General features: G+C 41.0%; 1 long non-coding RNA gene across 1 annotated transcript in view; it reads left to right on the top strand.

Annotated features, from left to right (window-relative positions):
• LOC140679394 (uncharacterized) overlaps positions 1–143 on the top strand; it is a 40726-nt gene extending 40583 nt beyond the window's left edge. Inside the window, exon 3 of the long non-coding RNA XR_012050809.1 lies at positions 115–143. This is a non-coding gene — a long non-coding RNA (uncharacterized lncRNA). The remainder of the gene's footprint in view (positions 1–114) is intronic.
• The last annotated feature ends 22035 nt before the right edge of the window (positions 144–22178 follow it).

Here is a 22178-nt window from a genome sequence, read left to right as displayed (position 1 = left end):
TTAAAGAGCAGTCTCCTACATCCTCTGTTAATTCTCATTCCAGGCGTTGGCTGTCTGAATAGGCTGACAAATTACATTTTGTTCCCTCTAATTCTTTCCTTTCCTCTTCTTTAGGTGCTCTCTCACTCCCCCCCCAAATGGCCACAAGTCCCCGTCTCCTTGTCTCTCATCATTTTAAATGAATGATGAACGTGCATTGAACATTTGACGGATTTAAAAGGGCTTATTTGAAACTTTTCATCACCCGATTAACCAGATCTAAAGCGGTTATGCCAGGGGAGCCCAAAGTGGGACCCGGGGGCCAAAGGGAGGCTTCCAAATGTAATACATATTCATACTGACCTTTTAAACTCACTATAGTTGTCCTGATCCGATATTGATATCACATATCGGTCCAATCAGCACAAAGTATCAGACTAAACTTTCCGATATTAGATTATACTTTCCAATATTATTTTTACTACAAACAGTCCTGCAGTGTGTTTACTTATTGGGCAGCCAGCTAACATCTAAATGTCCTTTAATAAGCACACAAAGTCTTTTAGTCTTAGTATTTTAGTCGAGTCGTTTAAAAAAGGTAAACAAATAGGCTATTAGGAGCTAGCAGCTACACAACAGCTAAGCACACAGTAGCACACAAGCTAGACATAGGTCATCATTGACAATAAAGCAGCACATTTATCAAGATAAACAAGTATTAAATACAAATATTTAAAAAAGGGCAGCACGGTGCGACAGGGGTTAGTGCATGTGCCTCACAATACGAAGGTCCTGGGTTCGATCCCCGGGCTCGGGGTCTTTCTGCGTGGCGTTTGCATGTTCTCCCTGTGACTGCACCTGGGGATAGGTTGATTGGCAACACTAATAATTGGCCCTAGTGTGTGAATGTGAGGGTGAATGTCATCTGTCTACCTGAAAGGGACAAGCGGTAGAAAATTGATGGATGGATGAATAAATAAAAAATGAGGTGCATGTTACTTACACATACCAAGTCTCCAAGGCAGAAGCGTATTAAAAATTATCCAGTCACAAATGTGTCCACATAATTCAACTTAATACATTTTTGTGATCACTGGGTGTCACCGAAAGCAATTACCACTCCAACCGAAACACAGCGTAAGTCCATTTCACAAGTTATTAATGAATAGGTTCGGTTTTTTTTTTTCTTTCTCAGACCTATCGTTGATATATGTTTGACTAAATCCTCTTGATTAGGGATGTCCGATAATGGCTTTTTTGCCGATATTCCGATATTGTCCAACTCTTAATTACCGATTCTGATATCAACCGATAACGATATATACAGTAGTGGAATTAACACATTATTATGCCTAATTTTGTTGTGATGCCACCGCTGGATGCATTAAACCAGGGGTGCTCACACTTTTTCTGCAGGCGAGCTACTTTTCAATTGATCAAGTCGTGGGGATCTACCTCATTCATATATATAAATTTATATTTACTTATTTATGAAATATTTGTTTTTGTTAACAAGTTAGAGGTGTTTAATGATAATACAAGCATGTTTAACACATATAGTTAATATTGTTAATAAATTAAAGGTGTTTAATGATAATACAAGCATGTTTAACACATATAGTTAATATTGTTAATAAATTAAAGGTGTTTAATGATAATACAAGTATGTTTAATACATATAGTTAATATTGTTAACAAGTAAAGGGTGTTTAAAGATAATGAAAGCATGTTTAACTCATATAGTTAATATTGTTAAAAAATTAAAGGTGTTTAATGATAATACAAGCATGTTAAATACATATAGTTAATATTGTTAACAAGTTAAAGGTGTTTAATGATAATACAAGAATGTTTAATACATATAGTTAATATTGTTAACAAGTTAAAGGTGTTTAAAAATAATACAAGCATGTTTAACACATATAGTTAATATTGTTAATAAGTTAAAGGTGTTTAAAAATAATACAAGCATGTTTAACACATATAGATTCCTTTCTTTCATGAAGACAAGAATATAAGTTGGTGTATTACCTGATTCTGATGACTTGCATTGATAGGAATCAGACAGTGGTGCTGATAAGGTCCGCATTTTCGAATGGAGGAGAAAAAAAGTCCTCCTTTCTGTCCAATACCACATGAAAGTGGTTGGTTTTTGGCATCTTATTTGTCCAGCTTCCGTACTCCTTTGTATACACTTTACAAGAAATACATTGTCGGCAAACTCCGTAGCTTGCTAGCTTGTGCACGCCAGCTTTGAGACTCCTATTTTGTTAGCGCAACTATGCAACTGTGCAGTCGGTCTTTGGAGTTTTGACGACAGGTACGGCGCCAGAGTCTGTTGAAATAAAGTGTTTCTCGCCTTCCAGTCGGTAATTTTAATGAGATGGCAGCAGCCAGTGTCATCTCAGAAGACCCTCGGGTGCCGTGAATGTCAATCAAGTGACGAAAATTACGTCATTGTGAAGATTTATGATCGCTCATTTTTAGGACTATTTTTTTAATGCCTGGCTGGTGATCGACTGACACACCCTCCGAGATCGACCGGTAGCTCGCGATCGACGTAATGAGCACCCCTGCCCTAGGGTAAACTGGGTGTAACACACGGCACACTGACAAAGCTTAACCTATTGTGACTATAACAATCTACAAGGTTAATGTAGGTTGCTTCTCTTTCTCCCCTTCCATTTTTCTGCATTCTTTTGTATCTCAAGTTATCATTACATATATGTATTGTTGCATTTAAACAACTGTATTGTTGATAATAGAGGTCAATTATTGATATTGTTCATTATTAATAGCGCTATTTCTATTGGTATTTGTATTGATCCATTTGTAGTGTAATAATGCTCATGGTTATTTCTGTATTATTTTTTATTTTTCGCTAACTGCTTATTTGCTATTACTTTTACCATCATATTTGTACATGTCGTATTTGCTGATGTTGCTCTATTGTTGTTGTTGTTGTTGTTATTTGCTGTTGTTGTTTTTGTCTCTCTGTCTAATCCCCCTCTTGTCCCCAGAATTTCCCCCTCTGTCTTCTTTTTTTTCTCTTTCTATCCCCTCCTGCTCCGGCCCGGCTGCACTAAATGATAATATAAATACATTTAATAAAGTCAAATACAAATAAGGCAACAAGAGAAGTATCCTACACTTCTCTTTTGTAAAGTAAATCTGAACAGCCGACATGGGCATCTACATCAACTATATGATTTGCCTGAGAAGCTGGACAGGACACAAAAAAAAAAAAAAAATTTTTTTTTTTTTTTTAAATAATGTAATGCGATCTACCAATACTACCTTTGCGATCGGCTGGTAGATCGCGATCGACGTATTGAGCACCCCTGCATTAAACAATGTAACAAGGTTTTCCAAAATAAATCAACTCAAGTTATGGAAAAAAAATTCCAACATGGCACTGCCATATTTATTATTGAAGTCACAATGTGCATTATTTTTTTTTAACATGCCTCAAAACAGCAGCTTGGAATTTGGGACATGCTCTCCCTGAGAGAGCACGAGGAGGTTGAGGTTGGGGGTTGGGGTTGAGGTTTGGTAGGGGGGGTGTAAATTGTAGCGTCCCGGAAGAGTTAGTGCTGCAAGGGATTCTGTTTTTTTTTTTTCTGTTGTGTTTATGTTGTGTTACGGTGCGGATGTTCTCCCGAAATGTGTTTGTCATTCTTGTTTGCTGTGGGTTCGCAGTGTGGCGCATATTTGTAACGGTGTTAAAGTTGTTTATACGGCCACCCTCAGTGTGACCTGTATGGCTGATGACCGAGTGTGTGAAAAGCCGTAGATATTATGTGACTGGACCGGCACGCAAAGGCAGTGCCTTTAAGGTTTATTGGCGCTATGTACTTCTCCCTACGTCCGTGTACCACTCCGTACAGCGGCGTTTTAAAAAGTCATAAATTTGACATTTTGATACCGTTAGCGATTATTTCCGATATCACATTTTAAAGCATTTATCGGCCAATAATATCGGCAGTACGATATTATCGGAAATCTCTAATAATAATATCTGATGATATCGGATAAGAAGCTACAGCCCCCTTCTGTTTAAGTGGTGGCAGACGGTATTATCTGTGTGTGGCGGTTCATGGTCCATGGTGTGTGTGTGTGTGTGTGTGTGTGTGTGTGGAGTTGCTCTGCAGACATGGCGAACAGAGTTCAACTCCCCAGGTGTTGTTGAAGAATAGCGAGGGATTCAGAGCGACTATCACCGTGCTTGTCTTGATGGGATGTTTACGGCACGGCCTCGCCAAGGCCATTTGCAGAGGGTCAAATTGTAGCTAGGATTGGTAGCCACATTACAATGGTTTGTCCATACTTGCCAACCTTGAGACCTCCGATTCCGGGAGGTGGGGGGGCGTGGTTGGGGGCGTGGTTAAGAGGGGAGGAGTATATTTACAGCTAGAACTCACCAAGTCAAGTATTTCATATATATATATATATATTTATATATTTTATTATACATATATATATATATATATATATATATATATATATATATATATATATAGCAGCAGTAATCAAATGGTTCAACAACATCCAAGACAAACAACAGCACAACTTTATCTCCTTTGATATCGAAGAATTTTACCCTTCCATCACGCAAGACCTACTGACTCAAGCACTAGACTTCGCCTCAGACTACGACTCAATCACAGGCAACGAAAGAAACATCATCATCCACGCAAAAAACTCCATTCTCATCCACAACAGTACACCATGGCAAAAAAAGAACAATGCAACATTTGACGTCACTATGGGAAGTTTTGACGGAGCAGAAACGTGTGAACTCGTTGGGAGTTTCCTCCTCTCCCAGCTCGCTAGCCTCAATCTGAACCTTGGTATTTACCGTGATGACGGACTGGCAGTGTGTCGCGCCTCGCCAAGGAGCAGCGAGAATACCAAGAAGCGCATATGCCAAATTTTCAAAGAGAACGGCCTACGGATCACGATTGAAGCCAACAAGCAAACCGTCAACGTCACTTTCAACCTGAGAAATAACAGCTACCAACCATTCACGAAACCCAACACAACACTCCAATACGTGCACCATGACAGCAACCACCCACCCACCACCACGAAAAGAATACCTACCGGAATCAATAAAAGGCTATCGATGCTGTCATCTAGCAAAGCTGAATTTGACCAAGCAACCCCCCCGTACCAAAAAGCCCTTGATGAAAGCGGATACAATTTCACCCTCACCTATGAACCCACGCCAGGAAACCAGCCAAAAAAGAACAGAAAACGAAACGACATCATCTGGTACAACCCCCCATACAGCAAAAACGTCTCAACTAACATTGGACACAAATTCCTCAATCTGATTGACAAACACTTTCCCAAAGACAACACCCTAAGAAAAGTATTCAACAAGAACAACATTAAATTGAGCTACAGCTGCATGAACAATATACGACAAATCATCTCAAACCACAACAAAACAATTGCAAATGAGCCGTCGGCCCCCGGACAGAGCGACTCCAAAACCAACAAAGGCTGTAACTGTCGAAAGAAACCTGATTGCCCTCTCAACGGGGGGTTCTTACAAACATCAGTTGTCTACCAATCTAAGGTAATACGCAAGGACATTAACACATCCGACACATATGTAGGATTAACCGAGGGAGAATTCAAAACCAGATGGAACAACCACAAGGCTTCTTTCAGGAACAAAAACCTGCGAAATACCACAGAACTCAGCAAACACATTTGGGACCTCAAAGACAATAATGTTGAATATTCAATAACATGGCAAATTCTTGCATCCAGCACACCTTACAATAGTGGTAATAAAAGATGCAACCTATGCTTGAAAGAGAAACTGTTTATTATTTACCGTCCAGACCTGTCATCCCTCAACAAGCGCAGCGAAATTGTAACAGCATGCCGCCATAGACGGAAACACCTCCTAGGTAACACATGAGCCAATCACCACGCCCCTACACCAGCCTGTACCCACCCACTCTGTGCCCTATATAAACCATGGTATGCGAATGCTCCCATTAAAATCTCCTGATGATTGAGGGTACCCCCCCTCATGAAACAGGCCTGTAGAGATGAAATAGTCTTGTGATTTTTTTTCCCACACATACATATATATATATATATATATATATATATATATATATATATATATATATATATATATATATATAAATAAGAGAAATACTTGAATTTCAGTGTTCATTTACTTACACATATACACACACATAACACTCAACTACTCATTGTTGAGTTAAGGGTTGAATTGTCCATCCTTGTTCTATTCTCTGTCACTATTTTTCTAACCATGCAGAACACCCTCTCTGATGATGCATTCTGCTTCGTCTCCTTGTTGTGTGCGCAGTTGTGCACTGCACTCTCTAAAAGCTGTAGATGTTGTTGTCATATATGCATGCACAGTAGATGGCAGTATTGTCCTGTTAAAGAGTGTCACAACATTGCTGTTTACAGCAGACGGACTGCTTTACGGTAGACGAAAACGTGACTGCTGTTGTTGTGTGTTGTTTCCGCGCTGGGAGGACGTTAATGAAACTGCCTAACAATAAACCCACATAAGAAACCAATCATTCTACAGTTATAACGTGATTGGGCAGGCACGCTGTTTATATTGTGGGAAAGCGGACGTGAAAACAGGCTGTCGACACGTCACTCAGGTCCGCCTGAATTCCGGGAGATTTTCGGGAGAAAATTTGTCCTGGGAGGTTTTCGGGAGAGGCTCTGAATTTCGGGAGTCTCCCGGAAAATCCGGGAAGGTTGGCAAGTATGGGTTTGTCTGATATTAATTGTATGTTGATACACTAAAACAACACTTAGTCCAATCAGCAGATGCCCTGCGACCACAGTTCCGCATAGATGGATATCTTCCACGTCCTCGACGGAAAGCACAGACAAGCACAAGACTCGTCATTTTTCCCCCAAATGTTCCGTCAGGACAGGCACGTTCGCCCCAACCTCTGCTTCTCCTCGAAGATCTTGTCAATTGAGTTGAGAGTCCAGTTTATCAATTCCACGTTTAAAGCTTTGTCAAGACAGGACAAGACAATGAGGCATGCAGGGCAGATAGAAAGCCAAGAGAGGGGGAAACAAATGTGATTGTCAGTGGACATATTGTACAGCTTTACAGTCTTTTTGTCAAAATGTGGACTATGGGGTGTTTGTTTTCCCGAGATGCAAGAATAGTTGGATCGGACATGGCTTGGAGGTAAATACATGATTTATTTTAAACACTAACAAAAGGAACAAACAAAAGGCGCGCACAAGGCGGAGGTACAAACTTGACTATGAAACAAAAAACGTACACTTAACGGAGACTAAGGACATGAAACAAAAGAACTGCTAAACGTGGCATGAATAAACAAAAACTTACAAGCATGGAAACGATCATGGAACAATGGCATGGAATGAACGCATGAGTTGAGTTTGAGTTGAGTTGAGTTTGAGTTTATTTCGAACATGCAATCATACAACATGATACATCACAATCTCCAGTTTCTCTTTTCAACATGTTCAAAAAGGAGTAGGAAGAAGCAGAGCTTATTTAATCCTACCCCTTTTCTTTTACATAACAGTTGCTAAAACTTTTGTTCACTTCCTTTCTCAATTTATTCACAATATACTCCATAAGTAATCACAATAAAAATAAGTAAATAAATAATAATTGGTGAAGTAAGTTACATTTCATATGTTGAGGTAAGTAAGATTAGTGACAGCAGATAATGTCGCCAGGCCGACCAACAGAAAAAGACAGGCTTAAATAACAGTGACATGATTAGTGACAGGTGCGTGAATCAAAATGTGCAACAGGTGAAACTAATGGGTAACCATGGAAACAAAACAAGGGAGTGAAAAAGCAGGAACTAAGTGACCAAAAACCAAACAGGACATAACTAAAATAAAACATGATCAAAAGACATGACACTTTTCATTTAGATTGATCTCAGTATCTAGTAGTGTTGTCCCGATACCAATATGTTGGTACCGGTACCAAAACTATTTTGATACTTTTCGATACTTTTCTAAATAAAGGGGATCACAAAAAATTGCACAATTGGCTTTATTTTAACAACAACAACAACAACAACAACAAAATATATATAATATATATACATATATAATACATAGGTATATAGTTTATAATATATATATATATATATATATATATATATATATATATATATATATATATATATATATATATATATATATTAGTGTTGTCCCGATACCAATATTTTGGTACCAGTACCAAAATGTATTTTGATATTTTTCGGTACTTTTCGATACTTGTCTAAATAAAGGGTACCACAAAAAAATGCATTATTGACTTTATTTTAACAAAACATCTTAGGGTATATTAAACATATGTTTCTTATTGCAAGTTTGTCCTTAAATAAAAGAGTGGACATACAAGACAAGTTGTCTTTTAGTAGTAAGTAAGCAAACAAACTCTCCTAATTTAGTCTGCTGACATATGTAGTAACATATTGTGTCATTTATCATTCTATTATTTTGTCAACATTATTAAGGACAAGTGGTAGAAAATTAATTATTAATCTACTTGTTCATTTACTGTTAATATCTGCTTACTTTCTCTTTTAACATGTTCTATCTACACTTCTGTTAAAATGCCATAACATCATTTAAAATAATTGATTCTTCTGTTATTTGGATGCTTTACTTTAGTTTTGGATGATACCACACATTTGGGTATCAATCCGATACCAAGTAGTTACAGGATCATACATTGGTCATATTCAAAGTCCTCATGTGTCCAGGGACGTATTTTCTGAGATTATGAACATATTTGTGATGCCAAAAAATATAGACATAATCATAGTAGTATCGACTTGATACGCGCCTGTACTTGGTATCATTACAGTGGATATCAAGTGTAGACCCACCCATGGCGTTTGTTTACATTTTGACGCCGGTGAGCTACGGTGTGTAGTGAAGCATGTTTAGCTATTCCTCGTCCTGCAGGGATGATACTTGTAAGAAACGTACTTTATTTGTCGCCATGGAGACCAGGATTAGTGATTTAGAAGTAGCTAAAACACTGCCGTCTGGGGTTGGACTTTAGCCGCTAGCTAGCTAGCCATGTCTTAAAGCACCTCTTCCTGAGGGCGTTTTCAGTGTTATAACTTCACCTTTATCGTTAGTTTTTAAGCCAAAATGCGTCCGTTCTCCCTTTTCTGTCTACACACTGTGTCTGCTTGTAAGTACTCTGTGATTGTGCACTGCCGAACATGCTCGTAAACCAGCAATGACAAATTCCATTTCCATTGTATTATAATTATCACTAATAAAGAATTAGAGTTGAATTTTCTGTTTGAGTGTCAGTCCTGACAATGTAGCACAAAAACAGACGTAAATAGCATGTTCCTAAACAGTTCCCTAAACGTTCTAGCCAAACGTTCATGGCTAACGTTCTGCTAACCAAGCAAGAAATCTACAAACTCACGTTCTTTGAACGTTACAAACTAACGTTCCCAGAACAATGCCACAACGTTCTCCTAACGTTCACATAACGTTCACTTGTTACCTGGGATGGTGTACCGGTACTTTTCAGAGGCGGTATAGTACCGAATATGATTCATTAGTATCGCGGTACTATACCAATACCGGTATACCGTACAACCCTAGTATCTCGTCGATAGAAAAGCGCTAAATAAATCTAATCCATTGTTATTATTATTATCATGTGTGTAGTTGAGACTATAATGGCAACCAAACTTCATTTTTACACCAGAGAGTTCATAGTAGAACACCTATTTAGTTGGTAGTTCCTGTGATATATAATGTTTCTCAGCCCTCAAAATGGGGAAGGATACATTTTTGTCCAGCCAAAGTTTAGGCCCTGAATCCGGCACATGATTTGGGGGTGTTGGGGTACAGTCAGACATGTGCCCTACACCATTTCAAAACGCAGTTTTGGTCCCGTGCATTTTTTTTTAGCATCCTAAAATAATGCAAACGGCCACTCACACTGAAGCCTGTCCCTTTGACCGCGCACAAGTGCATTGATTTTGGCGCCTCGCTAATGTGACAATGATTGACAGCACGCGGCAGATGACCAATCAGTGGTTAAACGCGCCCAGGGGCGGTTGGATGCAGGTGGAGAGACGACTTGGCCCCCAAATGAATGCAAAATGAGACACGAGCAAGTAAAATAAACACAAAATCCAAACCATAGGAGACTCTTGCTCCACTCAAAGATGTTTATTTGTTGTTGACATATAACTTTGTGGAATAAACACCCCAGTTGTTTAGAGAATAAGAATGTACATTAAAATTTTTAAATAAAAACAGAATACGATAATTTGCAAATCCTTTTCAACTTATATTCATTCAATTGAATAGACTTCAAAGACAAGATATGTAATGTTCGAACTGAGAAACTTATTTTCTTTTTGCAAATTATCATTAACTTAGAATTTAATGGCAGCAACACGTTACATGGCCTTTCCTTTTAACAACACTCTATAAACGTTTGGGAACTGAGGAGACCAATTTTTTTAAGCTTTTCAAGCGGAATTATTTCCCATTCTTGCTTGATGTACAGCTTAAGTTGTTCAACAGTCCGGGGTCTCCGTTGTCATATTTTAAGCTTCGTATTGCGCCACACATTTTCAATGGGAGACAGGTCTGGACTACAGGCAGGCCAGTCTAGTACCTGCAATCTTTTACTATGAACCCACACTGTGATAACACGTGACTTGGCATTGTCTTCTGAAATAAGCAGGGGCGTCCATGATAACGTTGCTTGGATGGCAACATATGTTGCTCCAAAACCGGTATGTTCTTTTCAGCATTAATGGTGCCTTCACAGATGTGTACGTTACCAATACCTTGGGCACTAATACACCCCCATACCATCACAGATGCTGGCTTTTGAACTTTGCGCCTATAACAATCCGGATGGTTCTTTTTCTCTTTGGTACGGAGGACACGGCGTCCACAGTTTCCAAAAACAATTTGAAATGTGGACTCGTCAGACCACAGAACACTTTTCCACTTTTTCATCTTAGATGAACTCAGGCGTTTCTGGCTGTTGTTGATAAATGTTTTTTGCTTTGCATAGTAGAGTTTCGACTTGCTCTTACAGATGTAGCGACAAACTGTAATTACTGACAGTGGTTTTCTGAAGTGTTCCTGAGCCCATGTGGTGATATCCTTTACACACTGATGTCGATTTTTGATGCAGTACCGCCTGAGGGATTGAAGGTCCGTAATATAATCGCTTACGTGCAGTTATTTCACATTTTAAGTACCGGTTCAGGGACTGTGAAAGCACCGGCAATGATTTTCAAGGACCAATTTGGTACTATTACAAACCCATGCCATGGACTAACATGCAGACTTGGATGTTCATTCAGTTGCTTAAAGGAGAACATTATCGCCAGACCTATGTAAGCGACAATATATACCTTGATGTTGCAGAAAAAAGACCATATATTTTTTTAACCGATTTCCGAACTCTAAATGGGTGAATTTTGGCGAATTAAACGCCTTTCTATTATTCGCTCTCGGAGCGATGACGTCACCACGTGACGTCACATCGGGAAGCAATCCGCCATTTTCTCAAACACCGAGTCAAATCAGCTCTGTTATTTTCCGTTTTTTCGACTGTTTTCTGTACCTTGGAGACATCATGCCTCGTCGGTGTGTTGTCGGAGGGTGTAACAACACGAACAGGGACGGATTCAAGTTGCACCAGTGGCCCAAAGATGCGAAAGTGGCAAGAAATTGGACGTTTGTTCCGCACACTTTACCGACGAAAGCTATGCTACGACAGAGATGGCAAGAATGTGTGGATATCCTGCGACACTCAAAGCAGATGCATTTCCAACGATAAAGTCAAAGAAATCTGCCGCCAGACCCCCATTGAATCTGCCGGAGTGTGTGAGCAATTCAGGGACAAAGGACCTCGGTAGCACGGCAAGCAATGGCGGCAGTTTGTTCCCGCAGACGAGCGAGCTAAACCCCCTGGATGTCTTGGCTCACACCGTCCCTTATGCCACCGAAGATGATCAAGAAAAGAATATCGAACCTAGCTTCCCTGGCCTGCTGACATCAACTCCAAAACTGGACGGATCAGCTTTCAGGAAAAGATAGCGGATGAGGGTATGTCTACAGAATATATTAATTGATGAAAATTGGGCTGTCTGCACTCTCAAAGTGCATGTTGTTGCCAAATGTATTTCATATGCTGTAAACCTAGTTCATAGTTGTTAGTTTCCTTTAATGCCAAACAAACACATACCAATCGTTGGTTAGAAGGCGATCGCCGAATTCGTCCTCGCTTTCTCCCGTGTCGCTGGCTGTCGTGTCGTTTTCGTCGGTTTCGCTTGCATACGGTTCAAACCGATATGGCTCAATAGTTTCAGTTTCTTCTTCAATTTCGTTTTCGCTACCTGCCTCCACACTACAACCATCCGTTTCAATACATGCGTAATCTGTTGAATCGCTTAAACCGCTGAAATCCGAGTCTGGATACGAACGAGCTTGCTGTTCTATCCGCCATGTTTGTTTGTATCGGCATCACTATGTGACGTCACAGGAAAATGGACGGGTGTATATAACGATGGTTAAAATCAGGCACTTTGAAGCTTTTTTTAGGGATATTGCGTGATGGGTAAAATTTTGAAAAAAACTTCGAAAAATAAAATAAGCCACTGGGAACTTATTTTTAATGGTTTTAACCCTTCTGAAATTGTGATAATGTTCCCCTTTAACGTTTTAGGATATAACTAATAACAGATATAACACAGAACTATAGTCATTTCAAATGGCAACTTTCTGGCATTGTGAAACACTGAACAAACTGAAGAATATAAATTGTGGTAGTGCATAACAGTTTCATTTTTAGACCAAGCAGAGTAAAACTATGACATCACTAAATTCTAAAGGAAATGATGGTATCATCCTGTTGTTTTTAATTTCCACAGCAAACACCAGCGTCAGACTAAATCTGTTCATTGAACTGCAGCTAAAAAGGAGTGTTCACATGATGGACAGCTGTTGCTTCAGGTGGATTGACATGAATCATGGCTCCAACATGAGCGATGTCAATTGAAACAAAAGAGAGGATTATCAAAGTTCTTCAAAAAACCAAATCATCATGCATTGTTGCAAATAGAATAGAATCGAATAGAAAGTACTTTATTGATCCCTGGGGGAAATTCAGCTCCACAGTTCTCTCACAATAGACAATAATAATAATAATAAATAATATAATATATATAATATATTATATATATAAAATATATAATATATGAATAATATAAATATATTCTACATTTAAGTGCAGTCAAGGAACATGCATTATACAGTCTGATGGCTGTCGGTCTGAAGGACCTCCTGTGTCGTTCCGTGTTGCATTTTGGGAGTCTGAGCCTTCCACTGAACGTGTTTGTTCAGTCAGCTGTGTCTAAAATCTGGACCAAGTACAAACAACATGGGAAGGTTGTGAAATGCAAATATCAAAGCGTTAAGACGGAGAAACGTAAAGCAATATGTCTTGAAAGGAGAAAATGCACAGCCAAATAAATGGACGGAATCTTTATCCTAAAAAAACAAAAGCCGTCATCAACAGCTAAACAGATAAAAAAAACAAGGTTGCAATGGGCTAAGAAAAACAATGGTGGACTATGAATGACTGGCTGAAAGCGATATTCAATGATTAATCGCACATCTGCATTGGACAAGGTGATGATGCTGGAACTTTTCTTTTGTGCCGTTCCTATTATATTTATGAAGACGACTGCCTGAAGAAAACATTCAAATTTCTACAGTCATTGACGATATGTATGGCGTCACATTAGTGCCAAAAATCCGAGCGCATAAAAACTGTTATCGCGCGCTGATTCTCCACTTCTTGCGCGCGCAACACCCTTTTGCGCGCGCGTGGTGCCTTTTTGCGTGCGCGCGGTGGCTTTCTGCGCGCGCGCCCTCTCGGTCTGTGCCCTGTCATGTTTTGTTTTGGCACTTTGGGGGCGGGTATGCTTAGACGGCCCCTTCTTTCTGATTGGTCAGGGAAATAATTCTCAGAGCCAATCAGAAGTATAGCAGGGCGGGTCATCGTCGATATGTATGAAGATTTACGGAGGAAGAAGTGGATAAAAAAAATGTCGCGCGCTGATGAAGGTTATTTCATACCACATAAACACAATACAGGGTAATACAAAAAAATGTGACCCAAATAAATAATAAGACAACAAACACCATAATCACATCTTTCAGCCAGAACTGGTCCACCAGCAATAACATCCAACCATAACATTATTTTATATTTTCACTTCTTCTTGAACATTTGTTTTCTAATTTATGGAATTTCTTTTGATTCAGCCATAAAATTAATGAAATAATATTTGAATTTTGTTTTTAAAATGTCAAAAATAGCCTTTTAATAATGTATTCTGAAACAGTTTAAGATAATCAGAGAACTGACTAACACTGACCCTACACAACTATGCTGCACAATTAAGTACATTTTTTTTTAAAGCGAAAGAGGTAATTTCAACAGGTACAGCATCCTATGTCATATCAACATGTAATAAGATTTGTAACAAGGCAAACCGTTTGTAAATTGGTCGAAAATCGAGAGAGTTATGGTAATTGAATTAGTACATGTACCATTGACATCAATGTAATGATTGAGGCTAGATGTCCGAGGTAAGATGGCTACAACCAGGGGCGCCGAAAGGGGGGGGGGTAAAGGAGACAGATTCTAGGGGCCCATGATGGAGGGGGGCCCAGAGAGGCCCCTAATGATGATGAAATTATAATACAGAAAAAATAATGACACTGTGTTGGGGGCCTTGTAAAGATTCTTTTCATGGGGCCCAAAATCCCTAGCGGCGCCCCTGGCTACAACGTTGCTACGCTGGAGAATGATTGGTCATATGAAAAATGCTCAGAGCCAATCAGAAAGGAGGGGCCGTCTAAGCATACCTGCCCCCAAAGTGCCAAAAAGAAACATGACAGCGCGAGTAGAGATGCCAGGAGTACACAGAGAGCGCACAGACCGAGACGGCGCGCACGCAGAAAGGCACCGCGCGCACGCAGAAAGGCACCGCGCGCGCGCAAAAGTGTGTCGCGCGCGCGCACGTAGTGGAGAATCAGCGCGCAATAACAGTTTTTATGCGCTTGGATTTTTGGCATTAATGTGACGCCATAGATATGGGACTGACTACATGTCAGGTAATGGCACTGGGGAAATGGCTGTCATTACATCTTCAATAAATGCACAAGATTACGTCACTTTTCCTATTCCATCAATGAAAAGGATGTTTGGGGATGAAGACATTATTTATCAACATGTTAATATACACCATATTGCCAAAAGTATTTGGCCACCTGCCTTGACTCACATATGAACTTGAAGTGCCATCTCATTCCTAACCCATAGGGTTCAATATGATGTGGGTCCACCTTTTGCAGCTATTACAGCTTCAACTCTTCTGGGAAGGCTGTCCACAAGGTTGCAGAGTGTGTTTATAGGGATTTTCCACCATTCTTCCGAAAGCGCATCGGTGAGGTCACACACTGATGTTGGTGGAGAAGGCCTGGCTCTCAGTCTCTGTTCTAATTCATCCCGAAGGTGTTCTATCGGGTTCAGGTCAGGACAGTCAAGTTAATCCACACCAGACTCTGTCATCCATGTCTTTATGGACTTTGCTTTGTGCACTGGTGCACAGTCATGTTGTAAGAGGAAGTGGCCCGCTCTAAACTGTTCCCACATGTTTGGGAGCATTGGAATTGTCCAAAATGTTTTGGTATCCAAGAGCATTTAAAGTGTATTTCACTGGAACTAAGGGGCCAAGCCCAACTCCTGAAAAACAACCCCACACCATAAGTCCTCCTCCACCAAATTCCACACTCCTACCACTCCTTGGCTGAGTTGCTGTTGTTCCCAAACTCTTCCATTTTCTTAAAATAAAGCCCACTTTGGAATATTTAGTAGCGAGGAAATTTCAATACTGGATTTGTTGCACAACTATGACAGTTCAACGCTGGAAATCACTGAGAGCGGCCCATTCTTTCACAATTGTTTGTAGAAACACTCTCCATGCCTAAGTGCTTGATTTTATACACCTGTGGCCGGGCCAAATGATCAGAACACCTGATTCAGATTATTTGGATGGGTGGCCAAATACTTTTGGCAATATAGTGTATCTTGTCCTAAAACAAAAACTGGAACTAACATAACTCAGGCTAATCGAACAACAGCAATCGGAGAAATACTGTTGAAGAGTTCTGTTTGTCACTGGTTAGGTCCATGCCTGAGACTGGTATAAAAGTCATAGGCGACGCAGCAAAGTACTAGATTTTTTTTTACTGAGCTTGATCTAAAAAAAAAACGGTTACTAACTACCACAATTTATATTCTTGATTTATTTTAGTGTTTCTTAAAGCCAGAAAGTTGCCATCTGTAATGACTACAGTGCATTTTTTTCTATGAAATTAAACAACTGAATGAACATCCGCCAGGACTAGTTATCACCAAAAAATGATTCCCAGGCGCGGCCACCGCTGCTGCTCACTGCTCCCTTCACCTCACAGGGGGTGATCAAGAGTTATAGGTCAAATGCAGAGAATAATTTTGCCACACCGAGTGTGTGTGTGACAATCATTGGTACTTTAACTTTAACTTATTCCCTGATTTTTTTTTTTCCAGGGGCTGTATCTATGACATCTCCACTTAACAATGACAATTAAAAAGTATTACTCATTAGTTTCCTAGAATATATCGAGAGCTTGAATCGAAACATGCCAATTGTGATCTATTTTTTTTATTTATTTTTTTATATTATTTTCTGCCAAAAGTTAATTATGTTTATATTGCCATTCGTTTTCTAAATCATCCAACTGAAGAGTGAGTTCAAGCTTGATGAAAACCAGAAAGATTACTTTTTGATCGCTGTTGTGACATCCCAAAATTACGCATGTGAAAAACAAGAAATAATTAGATCCCGGCAAGGACAGCAGACATGGTAAAAGGGAAAATAAATAAATTGTGTGAAAACAGCTATTGTTGACGTTTTATTCAAATTACCAACACAACCATTTCATATGAGTTGGCAGGGCGCCAGGTGGCTCACATTTAAGTTAGGATAAGAAAGTAAAATGTAAATGCAGCAGCAAATTATGCTGCTGCCAGGTGGATGCAGGCTGTTTTCGCTTTACCCTTCCTCGACTGAGTTATGATATAATTCTCACAATCTCATTACCTGTGGGGATGTGATTTGTAAATAACTATTTTCCTTTTTATTTTGCATCTAGTTGACATTAGAATTTAAAAAAAAAAACAAAGCTGAAATGTTTGTAAACTTCAATATACCCCTCGAAAGAGATTCATGAACTGGTCACATAAATATAAATATAAATACAAGTATTTGGCCACCTGCCTTGACTCACATATGAACTTGAAGTGCCATCCCATTTCTAACCCATAGGGTTCAATATGATGTTTATAGGAATTTCCGACCATTCTTCCAAAAGCGCATTGGTGAGGTCATGCACTTATGTTGGTCGAGAAGGCCTGGCTCTGTCTCCTTTCTAATTCATCCCAAATGTGTTCTATCGGGTTCAGGTCAGGACTCTGTGCAGGCCTGTCAAGTTCATCCACACCAGACTCTGTCATGCATGTCTTTATGAACCTTGCTTTGTGCACTGGTGCACAGTCAATTTGGAAGAGGAAGGGCCCGCTCCTTGTTCCCACAAGGTTGGGAGCATGGAATTGTCCAAAATGTTTTGGTATCCAGGCAGCACGGTGGAAGAGGGGTTAGTGCGTCTGCCTCACAATACGAAGATCCTGAGTAGTCGTGAGTTCAATCCCGGCTTCGGGATCTTTCTGTGTGGAGTTTGCATGTTCTCCCGTGACTGCGTGGGTTCCCTCCGGGTACTCCGCCTTCCTCCCACCTCCAAAGACATGCACCTGGGGATAGGTTGATTGGTAACACTAAATTGGCCCTAGTGTGTGAATGTTGTCTGTCTATCTGTGTTGGCTCTGCGATGAGGTGGCGACTTGTCCAGGGTGTACCCCGCCTTCCACCCGAATGTAGCTGAGATAGGCTCCAGCGCCCCCCGCGATCCCGATTGGAATAAGAGGTACAACATGGATGGATGGATGGATGGGTTTTGGTATCCTGGAGCATTCAACGTTCCTTTCACTGGAACTAAGTGGCCAAGCCCAACTCCTGAAAAACAACCCCACACCATAATACCTCCTCCACCAAATTTCACACTCTGCACAATGCAGTCCGAAATGTAGCGTTCTCCAGAGAATGCGTCTCCACTGCTCTAGAGTCCAGTGGCGACGTGCTTTACACCAGTGGTCCCCAACCTTTTTGTAGCTGCGGACCGGTCAACGCTTAAAAATTTGTCCCGCGGACCGGGGGGGGGGGGGGGGGGGGGGGGATATTTTTTATTTCTTTATTTATTTTTTATAAAGAAATCATGTGTGCTTACGTACATCATCCCTGCAGACTGTATTGATATACATTGATATATAGTGTATATATTGTGTTTTTATGTTGATTTAATAAAAATAAAAAAAATAATATATATATATATATATATATATATATATATATTTTTTTTTTTATATATATATATTTTTTTGTTGTGCGGTACCAATCGGTCCCGGGCCGCGGCCCGGTGGTTGGGGACCACTGCGTTACACCACTGCATCCCACGCTTTGCATTGGACTTGGTGATATATGACTTAGATGCAGCTGTCGGCCATGGAAACCCATTCCATGAAGCTCTCTGCGTACTGTACGTGGGCTAATTGGAAGGCTACATGAAGTTTGGAGCTCTGTAGCAACTGACTGTGCAGAAAGTCTTCGCGTTTCAGCATCCGCTGACCCCTCTCTGTCAGTTTATGTTTCCTACCACTTCGTGGCTGAGTTGCTGTTGTTCCCAAACTCTTAGATTTTCTTATAATAAGGCCGACAGTTGACTTTGGAATATTTAGGAGCGAGGAAATTTCACGACTGGATTTGTTGCACAGGTGGCATCCTATGACAGTTCCACGCTGGAAATCACTGAGAGCGTCCCATTCTTTCACAAATGTTTGTAGAAACAGTCTCCATGCCTAAGTGCTTGATTTTATACATTATGTCCGGGCCAAGTGATTAGGACACCTGATTCTGATCATTTGGATGGGTGGTATATAGTGTAGATATACAAACAAATCATTCTGGTTGATTCAGAAAGCCAGTTTTGTGCTAAAGAAATAAACATCTTAACATGCAGCAGTTTGTATATGCACCGAGCACAAATGTAATTGCAATGTTAGCACATGCAATAGCACTATATTTGTTCCGACACATGTCAGGCTTTGGAACTGTAATTTATCTCCCGCAGTCACAACATTGCCAGCCTACCATCAAACATGTTCCATAGCTGTAAAGTTAATAAAGCAGTTTTGACGTAACTTGAATTCCCCGAATCCTCGAAAGCCCGATGCAAGATGGCGCCAGTATGTGCTTTGGCCTGCCGTCTCTCGCTGTCAGCTCTGTTCGTTTTTGTGTTTTTTGCGTCTATTTTCGTCTCTGTCAGCTCACTGCTTGTGTATGACCGCCAAACACTGTTGGATCTTTGCCCCTCTCCCACTGATATGATCAACTTCGACGTTGGTTTTTCGACGTCCCAGTCAGCTTTTTCACCTGGCCGGATTCCTGCCTTCCTTTCCCGCCCCCTGGCTCCTCTCCCCCGGCGGAAGCGTCTCCGGCGCCGCGGTAAACGTGGCGGCCAGCTGGTGAAAGTTAGGGCACTCCTGGCCCGGCTTCCCGTGGCTCCCCGAAGGATGAATGGTGCGGTATCCGGTCTCCTCCTGCACCCACGCTCGCTCGATCCGATCGGCTCCTGGCTGGTTCCTATCGTTGGTCTGGAGGAAGAAGCTTGCCGTCGTCGCTCCTGCTGTCCCCGCCCCCGGAGGCGCGGGGTGGATCACCGCCACCTGCGGGCTGTGTGTCGGGCCCCACCCGGATTAATTGCGGCCTTGGACGTGCTGGCCCCCGCCAGGTTCGGTCTTGTGAACGCAAGATCTTTGACAAACAAAACTTTTATCCTGAAGGATTTCTTCACTTCCCGCGGACTGGACTTCCTCTGTGTGACGGAGACATGGCTGAGAGCCGGTGAGTCCGCCCCTCTTAATGAACTTCTGCCTCCGGAGTGTTCCTACTTTAATTCCCCACGGCCGTCCGGTCGAAAAGGAGGAGGATTAGCAGTCGTTTTTAAAAATGACTTTAAATGCCGTCAGATCCGCCTACAATCCTCCTTTTCAAGCTTCGAACTGTGCATGTTTGAACTGGGTCTTTCTGATGTCGTCCTGTGTGCCGTCATCTATCGACCACCCAAGTACCACAAAGACTTTATAACTGACTTTTCTGAATTTCTGGCTGAAATCCTGCCCAAATATGATCGTGTCCTTATTGTGGGTGATTTTAATATTCACACCTGCTGTCCAGATGAGCCGCTTTCCAGGAGTTTCCTGAATATAATCGACTCATTTAACTTTGTACAGTCTGTGTGTGGTTCTACACATGAACGCGGGCATACACTCGATTTAGTGCTCTCGTATGGTTTGTGTGTTTTTAATTTGGACATTTGCGACGCTGTGTTCTCTGATCACATGCCGATCTTGTTTGATATTCCCACGCAGTGTCCAGTTAAATTGTGCGCACCGCCCCAACGCTCTCGCATGTTTAATTCTTCGTCTCCTGCTCGGTTCTCCTCTATTTTTTCGACTCTTTGTGATGATAATTCTGAAGCATCTGTGTGTCTGAATACTGAAGAGTTGGTTTCTGGGTTCAACTCTATCTGTTCACAAACACTGGACACGATCGCGCCTTTCAAATGCCGCCGCGCTAAAGCCACGCCTCAACCCTGGTTGAATGACGTCACTCGGGCTGCCAGGCGCGTATGTAGAAGAGCAGAGAGAAAATGGAAAAAAGACAGGCTGCATGTGTCCTTTGCCATTTTTAAAGAAAGCCTGTTTTCCTTTCAGATGACTGTAAAAGCAGAAATGAATATATATCTATCTCAGATTATATCTTCTAACTGTAACAACCCCAGAGTTCTGTTTAAAACTATTAACACTGTCATTGATGCTCCCAAATCTGCTGGTTTTGATGCTTCTTTTGAATTCTGTGAAAATTGTCTCCATTTTTTCACTGACAAAATTGTGTCAACTAGAGCCAGTCTATCTCAGCCTTCATATGACCCTTCTGTTCCCCTGCATTTCTCTTCTGTTTTCCATCAGTTTGAGCCGGTGTCCTTTTCTTTTTTAAGTGACACAGTTAGTCATATGAAGCCCTCTGGTTCTCCTGCAGATGCCCTCCCACCTCGCCTGTTTAAGGAGGTACTTGCTACTATTGGATCAAGTGTCCTTAACATTATCAATAGTAGCCTCTCTTCTGGAATAGTTCCAGTAGAGTTTAAACATGCAGTGGTACGACCTCTACTTAAAAAACCCAGCCTCGACCCCTCTCTCCTCTCTAACTTCAGACCTATCTCTAATCTTCCATACATTTCCAAAATATTAGAGAAGGTTGTCTACAGTCAGTTGCTGCCCTTCTTAGAGGATAATGGTATCACTGAGCTGTTCCAGTCCGGTTTTAAAGCCCTCCACAGCACAGAGTCAGCGCTTCTAAAAGTTTTTAACGATATCCTCCTGTCCACTGATTCTGGTAAATATGTTGTCCTGGTGCTTTTAGATCTGTCTGCTGCGTTCGATACCGTCGACCACGCCACCTTAATCACTCGTCTTGAGAACTGTGTGGGCATTAAGGGCGCCGCCCTTAACTGGTTCCGGTCGTACCTAACCGACAGGAGTTTTTGTGTAAAAGTAGACAGTTTTATGTCGTCCACAGCTCCTTTACCACATGGGGTCCCCCAGGGCTCAATCCTTGCCCCAATTTTATTTGCGCTTTACCTTCTCCCCCTTGGTTCTATTTTTAGGAAGTACAGTATTGCATTTCATTTTTATGCCGATGATTGCCAGATTTATTTTCCCATGGCACAAAATAACACGGTTCAACATCTTATTGACTGCCTGCACGACATCAAAGTCTGGCTTTCAGCTAACTTCCTGAGCCTAAATGAAGACAAAACAGAAGTTATGTTGTTCGGTCCAAGTCGCTCTCCCTCCCCCAACGTTGACCTCGGCACTCTGACCC

Source organism: Nerophis lumbriciformis, linkage group LG14, assembly GCF_033978685.3.
Source record: "Nerophis lumbriciformis linkage group LG14, RoL_Nlum_v2.1, whole genome shotgun sequence".
NCBI classification, from domain to species: Eukaryota; Metazoa; Chordata; class Actinopteri; order Syngnathiformes; family Syngnathidae; genus Nerophis; species Nerophis lumbriciformis.
Note: the sequence above shows the minus strand (reverse complement) of the source record. Positions and strands in the feature narration are given on the sequence as shown.